General features: G+C 44.8%; 1 protein-coding gene across 8 annotated transcripts in view; it reads left to right on the forward strand.

The window, feature by feature from the left end:
- AFF2 (ALF transcription elongation factor 2) overlaps window positions 1-12,698 on the forward strand; it is a 599,454-nt gene that overhangs the window by 447,127 nt on the left and 139,629 nt on the right. The window lies entirely within an intron of this gene.

Genomic DNA, 12,698 nt, shown 5'->3' on the forward strand with positions numbered 1-12,698 from the left:
CAGAAGAACAAACAAGTCGGTTTTGGGGGAAGTACAGTCAGAATGCTCCTTAGGAGCAAGGATGATGAAACTAAGTCTCAGGTACTTTGCACAAGATATTAGGAGGGACCCGGTCCTGGAACAGAACATCTTGCTTGGTAGAGAGTCATTGAAAAAGAGGAAAGCCCTTGGTGAGATGGATTGACAGTGGCTGCCACAGTGGGCTCAAAATAGAGCAACAATTGTGAGGATGGCACAGGAGTGTTTGCTTCTGTTGGACATAAGGTTGCTCTGAGTCAGAATGGATTGAATGAGCCCCTAACGACAACATTGCACTTTGAATAGTATAATGGAAGCATGACTTTTATATGACTCATTTGGGGTGATATTTGTGGTGGTCTGAAACCAAACCCACAACATCTCCAAAATATATACCTGTAGTTACTCATCTATCAACAATGTGAATCTATAGATAGATAACAGGATATCAATAACCTACTGCTGGGATAAGTGTTCAGAATTGACACCTTCTTACCTAAAGTAAAATCTTTAAAGGACAGATCTCCAATTTAATAAGCGTTCCCCTTACACTAAGTAAAATCTGTGATTATTCTGTTGTTGCTTAGACTGCTTTTTTTTTCAACCCAAAAGACTTGGTAAGTTCCACCACAGTGATTTTCTTAAGACTGCTTCTGAATGTATCAATACAAGAACCTTGCTAAATAGGTTTCCCATAGAAGTAAAAAAAAAAGTAACGTTTGTTAATCTCTCAATCAGACCTTATTTATGTATTATTTCAATTACTCCTCACAACAACCCTGGCAAGTAAGTATCTTCATCTACATTTAAAGGCCAGAGGAAGGCTCAGAGAGACTAGCCCATTTGCCTAGATTTGCACAGCTAGTAAAGGCAAGACCATGGACCGGTTGAGAACCAGGTCATTCAACTTGCACATTTTATTCTTTCCCTTTCGCCAAGTCAGCTCTGTGATTTGACCCTTTGGCTTCGTAAGTTGTGTGACTCAAGGTCAGCAGCTTGAACCCACCAGTTACTCTGAAGGAGAAAGATGAAGCTTTCTGCTTCCATAAAGATTTATAACCTTGCCAATCCAGAGGAGCAGTTCTACTCTGTCCTATAGGATCACTCCTGTTGGAATCAACTCTAGAGCAGTAAGTCTTTGTTTGCCCATTAGGCATTTTGGTTATCTTTGTGACTTAGAATTAGCAAGCCATCCCCTTCTTATTCTATGAGAGATGTTAGCGCATAACAATTGAAATTGTATGTCACATGTGGGCACAGATGTATGTCACAGGAGACCCCTCCTATCTTGAGAACCCCTCTTTCAGTCATCTGGCCCAGCCCTTCTGTAGGACACAAGGGCAGTACTCCACTGAAGCTCTTCCATGTTTGCAGCAGGTTTCTAGGGCTTGAGCAACCCCCAAGGTGTGCTGGGGAGCCACAGCGAATGCATTCGCACCAAGCTGACGTTTGGAGAGAGACGGCCCAAATGACTCAACATGGCTGGCGTTCACTCCAATTCGACTCTGCCATGTGCTATAATTTATAGTGTAAACAAGTTTTCTGCAGAAGTGCAATATATCATGCAACTCATTTAACATGCACAGAAGGAGTCATTAAATTATTCCAGCGCCATTATTCAAAATGCTCAGAACATTCCTCTGTATTAGTGCCAGTGAAGGGGTGGCCCAGCAGGCAAATGCTTTCACGGGAATGTTGAATTTCCCCCGGGGAACAGCGTGCCTCATCCTGTGACTTAGGGAGAAGATACGGCATCGCAGAGCCCCTTTGAAAACAATTCATATTTTGTTCCCACAATTAGACCAACTTTCCAATCAGGGAACCCAGCAGCTCAGCATGTTTGGAGCTTGCTGACAGCCGTTGACTGTCAATAAAATGCTGGAGACTTTTTAAAAGATTCCTAGTTTATGGAGTGTGGAGGTGGAGACTGAGGCTTGCCTTCTAACAGCCTCATTTGGTCTCTAGCTTCATGGGGAGACGTGCTGGCAAACCCCTATGTGGTAGCACACCGCTGTTTACGTTGGAGTCGTTATCACAACAAATGGCGTCATTGGATGCTATTAGCCTGTTTACGTTACTTCTGCCAACCCAATGAGTTAACATTAATACTGACTTCAAAAAACAGATGAAACACGGTCTGCTAGGATTCTATTTTCATTACAAAATAAATATTTAAATGTGGTCTAACAATCACCCTTATGAAAGCATCCCGTGTATTCTTTTCTACCTAGTCTTTAAAGAAGTTGGATTAGAAATTTTATCAAGTCTATTTTGGCATCTATTAAGATGATCATATGGTTTTTAGCATTATTTATTGACTATACTAAAAGTTTTCTCCATATTAACCTGACATTGTATTCCTGGACTTGGGTGGATTAATATTTTCTGCTATGCACGTTGGTGTGATTTTATGCAAATTTTTATTTTCGAGGTTGGAAAACGTTGATTTACTCATATGAATTAAGGGTCTGCACTAACAAACCAACAGACTGAAATCACCTCCCTCTGTTTCTGGCATGCACAAGTACAGCCCTTGCCTTTCTTCACATTTTCCTTGAATACATTTCGATAGTTTTCCTTGGTTCCAAATAAAACAACTATGGGTATGTTCAGGATAATCCAGGCTGAACTTCCTTGAGCCAAGAATCACAGGAGATGATAAAGATCAGGAGTTTCCTATGTGGTAGGAAGTTGAAGTTGGTTATCCCATCTAACAATCAGCAATCCTATAAGGGTGTGCTGTTATGATCCCTGATACACTGGTGAGAGTACTGAAGCATTCAGAAGTTAAAGGAATTTGACCTAAGGTGACACAGCTAGTGAGGGTTGGGCCCTGGGCCCATTTGATTGCACAGACGTCTCCAGCACGCACCACTGGGTCCTTCTCTCTGCTCAGCAGCCATGGATGAGTGTGTTAGCATTGGAAAGGAAAGCCACTCATCTCTGAAGACTGGGAGCATTGGCTAAATCTTACCTTGTGTATCCCTGGCTCAATGGGGTGGTGCTAGCGTAGCTCATATCTATTTCCCTTACTAGAGAAATAGGCCTACTGGCTCTTGTTCTGTTTGATTCTACCTTTGAACTTCAATGTGAGTAGCCTGTTCTGTGTGAGTCATCAAGAAATAAGCCTACTCAGCATGGCCAGATAGTTTTGTGGTGATACAGGGAAGCAGCTCTGCCATGGCACTGCAAGGAGCCAGACAGGCCAAAGCTTGGACCACAAATCTGAGATTTGGTGGAACACCTTGCACTCCACTTGGAACACAAGCGGATGGAACGGCGGCAAGGTATACTTCAGGCTCTCTCCCAGTGGCCTCCCTGCCTCTTCTAGGACCAGTTTCCTATTTTCTCACTCATTCTGACGAAGTTTGGGGCACTTTGTCCCACCTCCTCAGGATAGACCTGCAGACTACGAAATGGCTTTGCTCTCATCAAAATCAAGTTGTTCAGGAATAGTTGTCCCACAACTCGCTGGACGGTCACATGGCTCCTACCCTTTCTCTGTTTAGTTCCGTTTTGTTGGGTCTATATGGTGTGTCTGTGGAACCCACACTAGTGTTGGCTATGTCCCCTTTCTTTTGGAATCTAAAAGTAGATTGCCGTGTCTTTTACCAGTTGAAGCAGTCGGGCGTAGGCCTTGGTCTGCCCTATTTTACATGTGTTGGTTTGGCAGGTAGTCTTTAGGCTCCCCTGCTGGAATGGATCCCAGAGGTCCTGGGCTACGTGTGCCCAAGCTCTTCCCAGCGCCACGGTTCAATAGGGTTGCAACGTTGAGCACATGGGTTATAAAATGATCGTCTTCCTTCTACCCTAAATGAAAGCGCGAGGAGTCATTTTGATACAGTTGAAAGAGTAGCTGAACATATAAGTCAGGTGAAAAATGTCATACACAACAGAGCCATATGGTGTGGACATTCTCCTTGTCCCAATCATCAGATTTGAATATTTTGCTTAAACAGTTTGAGAGAAGATGTGAATGCTTTCGGTGCTGTCAATTTCGGGAAGCAGCCCTTCTCGACAGCCTTTCTTGAGACAGGGGTTTGAGGAAGTCTAAAGCACTCCAGCTAAAATGCTCCATGATCAGCGGCTGGGAATTTGCACTGCCTCCAATAGCGAGAACTAAGAGCTGCTGCTTGCCCCCACTGCGTGCAATGCCAGGCACAATGGCTGTCAGCAGGCGTGACTTGTAGTGCACTTAACAGCAACTTCATATTTCAGTTGTTTTGAAGAGTTTCCTTCGATGGAGATTAATGGGCCGGCTCAATAAAGCAGTTCTTTACTTAATCCTTTAACAATTAGGGACTGATGTGGAGAGATGAGTAATGAAGTACTCTCTGTGATCGGGAGCTACTTTGGAGCGATCTGCAGGGGTTTCTTCTTTCTAATCAGCTGCAGTTGCTTTAATAGGCTGGGAGCAGGCTGGGAAAGAAACCCCTAAAATAAAGACTTCTTAGCAAGAAATCTGTCTTCCTTTATCAATTGGGAATGATGCTAATCAACTATGCCTCCAAAGAATTAGGCTGGACGTCCACAGACCCCTGGTGGCAAAGGCCATAGTGTAGGTATCTGAGCCTTTGGAGACTCCAGGGAGGCAGACTAGGAAGAGCCTGCTGGTGGTGCAGGTGGTGGCGGTGTAAATGCAGTGCCCTCAAAGTGGGTAAAGAAGACTTTTGATGTCTCAAGGTCATCAATGTCCAAATGCAGTAGGTTCTAATTCCAAAATGGCTCCAGAATCTGATCTCTTCTCTTTCCCATACTCACCATCCCTTTCCTGGCCAAGTCACTACCCTGTGTTGCCTGGACTCTGCTGGCAATGGTGGCCTATCTGATCTTCTTGCTGCCTCCTTCTTCCAATAAATCTATATTTTCACAAATCTCTGTTGCTACTAGAGAAGTCGACTGCCAAGTCTCCAGACCCAGCCCTGAAAAGAGTGGTTTCCTACCCTTATTGTTCTTGAAAAACAAGTCACCCACGTCACCCCAACCTACCTCTAGGTTCATCTGTTTACACTTGGACCTACTCCTAGGATACTCCAGCCAGGGTAAGCATCTTAATCTTCCCCCAAGGCTCCAGTGTTTTTTGTTTTGGTTTGTTTGTTTATTTTTTACCCTCTCTCCTTGACTTTTTAATATGATTGGGGAAACAATTCACCAAAGTTGGCTGTCCTTTCAACAACTCATCCCTGTTCTGTTTTGTACATGGCTTGTCATCCTCAAAATGTTAATAGCACTCTTCCCACTTCTTTCCTGCATTCCTCCTATTTGTCCTTCTTGCTTTCTCCTTTCTGGTCTTCTGAGCTTTGTCACTGGGCAGACGTTGCCATTTTTTATCTCTGAAGGTTGATTGTTCTAGTAAGTGCTTCTTCTCGGGTGTGAGTTGTCTATTGGTTGGCTGAGCCACAGCATAAGTTCCAAGGGCCACTGTCTTGCAAGTTCTATCAGATCCATAAGCCTGGTCTCTTTTAAGATTTGTTTTATACATTTTTTCCTACTCTATCCAGAACCTTCTATTATGATCCCTTTCAGAGCTGTCACTAGAGAAAGACAATAGTCTTTGAAAATGTCTACGCTACTTTGATCCCTTATTCCTTCTCTTTTCCCCTTGACCTTTTGTTCTGCCTGAAGACCCTCCTTAATTGCCACTGCTTCCAGGGAGCCTTCCCCAGATACTCCATGCTGATTTATACTTTCCTTCTTGTCAGCCACTGTGCATGCTTCTTCCATGGTGCCTACAGCATGACATAATTTACTTTCGCAGCCATTACCTTTGCTATATTGCAAACTTCTTAAGGGCAGGGAGCATGTCCACTTATATTTCCTTCCCCCAAAGCCAAGCACAGTCACAATCCTAGCAAGAAATAATGATATCAATTACCAAGTACTTGGCAACCATTTTGCATATGCAACCTCATTTAATTCTCACATCAACCCTCTAAAATCAGTGCTATTATTTACCCCACCTTACAGATGAGAAAACAGAAGCGCTTGTCTTAAGTAACTTGTCTAGGTTCACATCCAATAAGTTGTTGAGCTGCGATTCCAAGGCAGCCCAGCCCAACAACACAGTTTATGCTTGTTATTGTGACAGCCTTGTCTCACCCACACATACCAAACTCAGTGAATGGTTCCCAACAAAGCCCGGTTGCTTCCCGAGGATGACTTCCTATCACAGGAAAATCTTTTATGTAGAGTTGTGCAGCTCAACTTGTAAAAGGAACATCGATTGCCAAGGTCCATGCTCAGGATTGTTTTGAAGACAAAAGATTCTCATTTACTCATTGGAATTGTCCCAGAATTGGTTTTCAGGACCAGGTTCTTCCTCTGGGTTATGGTCTTCTCTGGGGAAATCCACTCGTAGAAGCTTCCACATAACCCCTGACGAATGATACCATTGTGTTTGGGGGGTGTATAACATATTCTTGAAAGCCATATGAATTCTATTAAGTAGTTTGTCATTTGCATGATAACTTGAGTTCCCACATTGAGAGAAAATTGCATAACCCAAAGAAATATACCAAGAAAATGCAAAACAAATCCAAAATAATGACCCTAGAGCAGAAAACAGGTCTTGTGCTGAATTTATGCACTCAATCCAAGGCAGTCCATGAATGAAGAGGTGGCAGTTTGATACAAGTCAAGTCATATACATCAAGACTCATACTATGAACTTTGGTTCCTATAAGCAATATAGATGTACACCCATATGTACCACAAATCCATCTAGAAAAGGCAGAGTTACCCCCCCCCCCATTACTATTTATGTACGCATAACTCTGGCCAAGCAGAAATTTCAGGATTTCCTGAATCTCCGAGGTCAGTATTATTTTGATTCCCATTGCACAGAGGAATAAACAGAGGTTCAGCAAGGTTAACTGACGTAAACTCAGGTTCTTTGGCAATATGTGACTGCAATAGCCAGGGTATCACATTTACCTCCAACCATGAGGAGGTCATTGAATATAGATCTTCACACTGACTGTCACTGCCCAGGTCCTCAGACAAGGACATTTTGTACCTCAGTGGGCTGGTCACTGAAAGTTTGGGAAAGTTCAATGCAACTCCTCCTGAGCAAACCACCAGAGCACCTTGGCTTCCAAGGCTAAATTTACCCCACTGACTCTTTCTTTACATGGCACTGCCTCTTCATGAAGCGGGTGGCAGGTAGCCGAGAAGCATGAGTGGTGATATTTTCAGAGCCCCTTGCCTGCCTGCCTGCCAACCACCATGGGAGTCATTCCGAACCAGCCATACTTCTCTCTGCTCAATCTACTGTATGAAGAGGAAGTGCCCTGTCAATAGAGCTAAGTGAGCAGTGAGAAGTGGACCTCACAGCATGGCTGTGCCTGATAAGAAGGTACAGGTCTCAAGCATCCCCCGAACTCTCATGGGCTACTCAGTCCGGCAAAATCATTCATGTGGTGCCATCAGAAACTTACTCTGATTGGCACCCAACTCTGGTTATTCAAGTATATGATGATAATTAAAACAATTAAAGCTATCCCCAGAAGGCGCCAACTCAATTGGGCCAAATCATGCTGTTGTTTATTCTTGTAGAGACCCTACTTGTAGAGACCCTACAACCTGAGTGAAGCAGCTTTCTGCTCTCTGCACAGTAGCGTGTCCTGTCTCCCTGTATGCCCTATAGAGAACAAGGCTCGGCCCATCAGGTGAAGTTTCGGGAAAACACACAGCAACTCCAACAATAGAAGGGTGTCCCTGGCTACCTCACACACAAAGGCACTAGGGCCACTAATTTGGAATTGCTAGAGATCCCTCCCCTGGGTGACAAGTTGAAAAAACAGTACTTACAGTTTTAATACTTGGACTAAGGACCAAAACTCACTCCAAAATCCTAGGCTTGAATTCATGTCTGCCTGGCTGTTAGTCCATGCTGACTCCACTTCCCTAGAACATTCTTTAATGTGTCAAACCTTCTATTTGTTTTCCCTCTCAAAATCACCTCAACATTCCACTATGCCCGAGGGCCCAGCTGATGGAGATTCACATTTGTATCAGACTCATAGAGATGCTACATTCAGCGGAAGAAACACTGCCAGGTCCTATGCCACCCCCATGGAGCCCCTGTGTCAATCCTCATCTAATGCCTCCCTCACTTCTCTGCCACCCTGCTGCGACTGTAGCAAGCATGCTGTTCTCCAGGGACTGGTCACTCCTGACAACATGGTCCAAGTATATGAGACCAAGTCTCCCCATCCTTGTCCCTAAGGAGCATTCCGGCTGTACGTCTTCCCAGACAGATCCGGGTGCTGGTGTTAGTTCCTGTTCCGTAAGCTCTGACTCATGGCAACACCGTGTACAACAGAACCAAACATTGCCTGGCGCCATCTTAATGTTCTTGGGAGGAAGGCTCAAGTCTGTTGTTGTGGCCACTGTGCATTTTGAGTATGTTCCAACCTAGGAGCCCCATCTTCCAGCACAATCTTGGATGAACTCATCTGTAACCTATCTATGCGGCTAGGTTCTGGCATGTAGAGGTGGGGGGTGGTTTGTGGACAGTAGTCTAGAATGTGCCAAGAGGTTAGGGGTGGAGAAGATCCTCAACACATGTTGCCCTTCTCTTTACCAGACCTCTTTGCCCATCTCTTCTGGCCTCCGTTTCTTCATTGAGCTTTTATAAATTGTCTCTGGGGCACGGGCGGACTGTTCTTCTGAAGATTACAGACAAGATTAACACCCACCACCATCTATTTAGATGCACTAGATTTCCCTCTATTTTGCAATATCCAGATGAATTTGTCTTTGGAATTAAGACCTCATAAAAGGAGATTAGCATTTTTATGCTGAGACAACCTTAACTGCAAATGGGTGTGAACGGCACAGCTATAATGATTAAATCTAAAATATTTCCTAATCCGATGCCGTCCCTAGAGTAATGTTCAGCATTAGTGATGAATGAAAACGCAAGCTATCACAAATAGAAGGCTTCCTACTCCCTCCCATAAATAATGAGTCTCAGAAACCCACTGGGGCAATCCCAGCCTGTCCTATAGGGTCTCCATGCACCACAATCGACTCTATGACAGTGAGTTGAGTAAACACATGCCTCAAATTGTTCTTATTAGCAACCAAACCCATGTTAGCATGTTGCATGGTGGTGGTGAATGTTTCTTGTGATGTCGATGGATGACCCATTTCTAGACCTGTTGGTTGGAGGGCATGTGTTTCCATATTGAAATCATATAGAATTGCCTAGAGAATCAGATGACTGCCGGGTGTTGGACTCTACTCTGGCTGTAGATCTGCTAGTTGTAACAGGAAAGAAACCTGAAGACCCACAGTCCACTCCCCAACCATCCAGCTGTACTCTTTGTGCCGTAGATGGGGCCAGAGACTTCCCCAGCCTCCCTGACTTGCCTCTAGAGTGTTCAACCAATGCAAATGAGAGCAGCAGGGATGCATCCCAACTCCTGCTTGTTAATACTGTATTTGTTGTTGTTCCAGTGAGGTCCTACCCATAGCAACCCTTATGCACAACGGAACAAAACACTGCCTGCTCCTGCACTGTCCTCACAATGCTTCTTATGAGGAGTTCATTGTTGTAGCCACCGTATCAATCTGCCTCATTGAGGGCCTTCTTCTCTACCCTTCCACCCTACCAAGCCTGATGTTCTTCTTCAGAGACTGGTCTTGCCTGATAACTTGTCGAAAGTACATGAGATGGAGTCTCACCTTCTTGCCTGTTAAGAAGACAGATTTGTTTGTTGGCAGTCCACGGCACTTTCAATATTGTTTGCCAACACCATAGTTCACACACATCAATTCTTCTTTGGTCTTCAATCTTGAATAAACATCCAACTTTCACAGGCATATGAGGCAACAGAAAATATCATGGTTTGGTACACCTTAATCCTCAAAATAACATCCTCGCTTTTCAATGCGCTTGGGTCGTGTGAAACAGATTTACCTAATATAATGGATCATTTGATCTCTTGACTGCTGCTTCCATAAGCATTAATTGTGGATTAAAAATCCTTGATAACTTCAAAGTTTTCTCCATATACCATGATGTTACCTACGGGACCAGCTGTGAGGAGTTTGGTCTGTTTTCCATCGAGTAAAGGATGCAGCCATATTAAAGGCTCCGTTCTTTGATCGTCACCAGCAAGCGCTTTAAATCCTTCTCACTTTCAGCAAGCCAGGCTGAGTCATCTGCATGTCACACGTTCATAATAAGCCTTCGTTCCATCCTGTGCAGCATTCATATGATTAGGACCAGCAGCATCTCTGGTTTAAAAGGATACACTCACCAGACTAAGAATGCGGGCCTGCTTGAAGATGGTGCCTCCATAAAGCCTGTCAGCAGCCACTGGTGTGTGTATCTTAGCCACCACCACCTGCAAACATACACAAAGGAACAAAAATCAGTTGTTGCTATTGTCAACTCTGCCTCCCAGCGACTTCGTGTGTCAGAGCAGAACTGAGCTGTTTAGGCTATCCAATGAGGCACCACTGAGTGGACTTGAACCACCAAACTTCCAGTCAGCAGCCAAGCACTTAGCTACTTGTACCACCTAGGGACTCAACCACCCTGGGAGGTGCCTTAGTTATTATTCCATTTAATAATTAATGTGAGACTTAGAGAGGGCCACTGACTTCCTGAGCTGGCAGAATTTATGATGATTCAAAACTCAAAAGCAAACTTGCTGCCATCAAGTGAATTCCAACTCATAGTGACCCTATAGGGCCTGGTAAAAATGCCCCAGTGGGTTTCTGAAGCTGAACTATTTATGGGAATAGAAAGTCTCGTCTTTCTCATTCAGAGTGACAGTTGGTTTCAAACTGCTGACCTTGTGATTAACTGCTCACTGTCTAACCCTCTATGCTAACCAGGGTTTTTCATTTCATTTTCATATATATGGTTTTATTGTTGTCGCTGTGTGTTTTAGAAGACTATCTTTTCTAAGCTCTGAGGAATTCTGGTGGTGCAGTAGTTTGCTAACTGAACGCCTGGCAGTTCAAACACACCAGCTACTCCACAAGAGACAGATGAGGCAGCATGTTCCCCTAAAGATCCAGCATCTCCGAAAGCCACAGGGCAGGTCTATGCTGTCCTCGAGGGTTGCTATGAGCCGGCGCTGACTGCAAAGCAGTAGTGAGGTGGGTTTCTAAGTTGTACCCTGTAGGAAAACATCATATGCTCTCAAGGTCTACATGAAGCCAGTGTTCTGCGTCCTATCTTTTAGTAACTATGTGTCCACGAACAAGTACCTTAACTTCTCTAAAGCTCAGAGTGGCCATCTGCAAACTTGGTGTCCTAAGTCCCTGTCCTTCATCTGGTCATTCTCAGGACAAAATTGCATGGTGCTGCTCAGATAGCTAGCCCCTTTCATGACACAGAGAAAGTGTGGCATTGCCAACTGCCGTGAGGTACCTGAACACACAAGCATTTACTACAGACACGTCTAAGCAGGCCGGTGGAAAAGGAAGTTGGTTCACAACAAGCACAGCCCGGTTTTAAACCCTGGTGCCCCATAGCTTACAAGAGCAACAGGCTTCACTGAGCAGTGTGGTAGAAGAGGGATGTGTTGTGCTCAGAGTCTAAGCCGGAGTACATTTTGCTTTCCTGCTTGAAGATCGTCTCAACATCCGTTCGTCTCTTGAAGAACAGTCATAAATCCTACAATTGTAGCTTCTCTGAAACCAGCTCCTGCAACGCTCCTCCCACCAGCCCTGCTCTGTTGTAAGCACAAGGTTGCAGACTGCAGCCAACGCATCCGGGCTGCTGGGGCTGACTGGCCAAGTGGGGAGCTAGCATTTCTTAGGAAAATTATTGGATAACTACCCTGACCCGAATCTCTGCCTAACATTTGGACACTGTTGTTAGGTGCCTTCGAGTCCGTTCTCACAGCGACCCTGTGCACAGCAAGACAGACCACCACCCAGCCCTGTGCCATCCTCATCATTGTTCTTATGTTTGAGCCCTTGTTGCCGCCCCTGTGTCCGTCCATCTCACTGGGGCCTTCTTTTTTGCTGGCCCTCTGTTTTGCTGAGCACGGTGACCTTCTCCAGGGACTGATCACTTCTGACAAAATGTGTAAAGTATGTGAGGCCAAGTCTGACCACCCTTGCCTCTAAGGAGCGTTCTGGCTGTACTTCTTCCAAGACAGATGTTTTGGTTCTTTGGCCAGTCCATAGGACTTTCAATATTCTTTGCTAAGTCCATAATTCAAACCCATCGGTTCTTCTTCAGTCTTCCTTATTCAATGTCCAACTTTCACATGCATAGGAGACATTTGAAACACTTGAATGTAACCTCTAAAATAATGCTGTCAGCCAGTTATCAGATCGGAAGCTGCTTTCTTTGGTGGCAATTTGAAGACTGGCTCTGGCACTCACTTGATATGTGATCTTGAGCAAAGTACTTCCCCTCTCGGAGCCTTCCTTTCTCTGCTGTGAAATGAGGGTGGCAGCCTTTATCACCTCTGGGAGAATGCTGTGAAGAACGCAGAGGTGTGTAAGGTAGAAGCCACCCCGTCCACATAGAACATGGGGAGCAGAGAGCCTCATAGAAAAGTCTCCTCTGTGAGAAGCACATCTGTGATCCAACCATAGACAAAATGGTGGATGGAGGAGGAGCAGAGCCAAAAGGTATCCTTTGTGGAGCAGGTGGTACCTGACTGAGCCAGGGACGGGGATTCTAACTTGGAAGTGATGCCTGA

This window comes from Tenrec ecaudatus, chromosome X, assembly GCF_050624435.1.
Source record: "Tenrec ecaudatus isolate mTenEca1 chromosome X, mTenEca1.hap1, whole genome shotgun sequence".
Lineage (NCBI taxonomy): Eukaryota > Metazoa > Chordata > Mammalia > Afrosoricida > Tenrecidae > Tenrec > Tenrec ecaudatus.